Source organism: Frankliniella occidentalis, unplaced genomic scaffold (assembly GCF_000697945.3).
Source record: "Frankliniella occidentalis isolate FOCC.00 unplaced genomic scaffold, Focc_3.1 Scaffold72, whole genome shotgun sequence".
NCBI classification, from domain to species: Eukaryota; Metazoa; Arthropoda; class Insecta; order Thysanoptera; family Thripidae; genus Frankliniella; species Frankliniella occidentalis.
The window spans coordinates 754,325-755,866 of NW_026267202.1; the positions used below are offsets into that span (position 1 = coordinate 754,325).

The 1,542-nt window shown below is 37.9% G+C and overlaps 1 long non-coding RNA gene across 1 annotated transcript; it reads right to left on the reverse strand.

Moving 5' to 3' along the window:
• Positions 1-151: 151 nt before the first annotated feature.
• LOC127749634 (uncharacterized) lies at positions 152-1,004 on the reverse strand. The gene is made up of 2 exons (XR_008011249.1): positions 341-1,004; positions 152-244 (listed from the first exon to the last, which is right to left on the reverse strand). It is a non-coding gene; the product is annotated as an uncharacterized LOC127749634 (long non-coding RNA).
• Between the last annotated feature and the right edge of the window lie 538 nt (positions 1,005-1,542).

Here is a 1,542-nt window from a genome sequence, read left to right on the forward strand (position 1 = left end):
AAAAAAAAAAAAAAAAATGATCAAGAGAGTATTAAAAATTTCCGAAGCTTTGATACCACCTCTGACATTTGTTTTTTTTCATGGATTTCCGCCATATCAACATTATCAGATTCATAATTAATGGCAATGTCACGATTTACAAAAGTAAGGATATGGAGAATATCACAATTTTTATTTTTAGTTAGCCCCTTGCAAAGGCTGCTAATAAACCATGATCCAGAGACGTTTTGAAATGCCATATGGTCTGTGTAACATAAGAGAAGAGAGCTCATTAGGTAGGAGATAAAATCAAGTACTGTAACAGCTACAAAATAAGTTAAAATTAAATTCTTTTAATTACCTTCAGTAGTAGAAAAGAAAACAAGAAAATCATCTTCAATTTCAGGCCATGGCAGTATATCAATATCTACAGTTTCACTACTTGTTGCATGTTCATCAGTAGCTGGTAAATATACCTTACTTTGTTTCTCCTCATGAGACGAATTATCAAAACATTTCACTAATGCTATGCTTGACTGGCTATTTTCCCCTCTGCAATACTAGAAAATAAAAAATGAAATGCAATTAATTTTTTTTGTGTGTGAGAGGAAAAATATCTTGACATATTCCATGCCATTAAGTGAATTTTTTTACTCATTCTTTACCACCCCCGTCATCTACTTGGTGGTAGGAAGAACGAGTATTAATCTCAGTGCTGTGTCACGTAATGGTGATTCATCTCCGAATGCGGAATACGTACAGACTTGACACTAATACTATTGGAAACTGCATTTTCCCATATCAATTCAAAGAATGAACCTTTTATCAGGTTTAATTGTATTATTTTGAGATCTCTTAACAAATTTTGCAGATCTTCATTCTTAGTCATAAACCCAGCTTATTGGACATTTTAATCTCAGAAGACACAACAGCTACAAACATGGAAATAATACTATTCAAAATTAAGGAACCTTGCTGTGTCTTTTAACAATTAACTTTTTTCATGTTCAATAGTATTATTTTGAGAACTCGGGGGGAGACGTTCCTTGTGGGGGCACCATCACACACCTGGGTTCGACTTCTTCTTCCCCAACCTGGGCCGAGACCTAGCGGCTAGAGTCCTAGACTCTACTAGCGGCGTGTCTCCTCCAACGACAAACCCTCCAATAGTGTATTTCGACTGACGGAGGAAGAAGAATAGCGGGTGGAACATAAAGGTTCCTGATTGGCCGAGCACCTACCCCCACTACCGGCGTGATGTAGAGGCGGGAAGCTCTCGACCAATCGGTAACGTTTATGTTCTACCCGCTGTTCTTCTTCCTCCGTCAGTCGAAATCGAAATACACTATAAGGCTTCCTACCCGACTCTGTCGACGTGCTCTGTGTCGACTGTCACACCGATATATTCGGAAATGAGTACTATTGTTTGAACATCTTCTGATAAGAATGTTAGTGTGGCGGTTTTGGATAGCCATCCATTCTGGACGGGAAATACTTGTAATTTGTTCAAGGGTACACTGTGCAACAATACCAATTTGTGTTTTGGTTATCGTGTTTGATGCA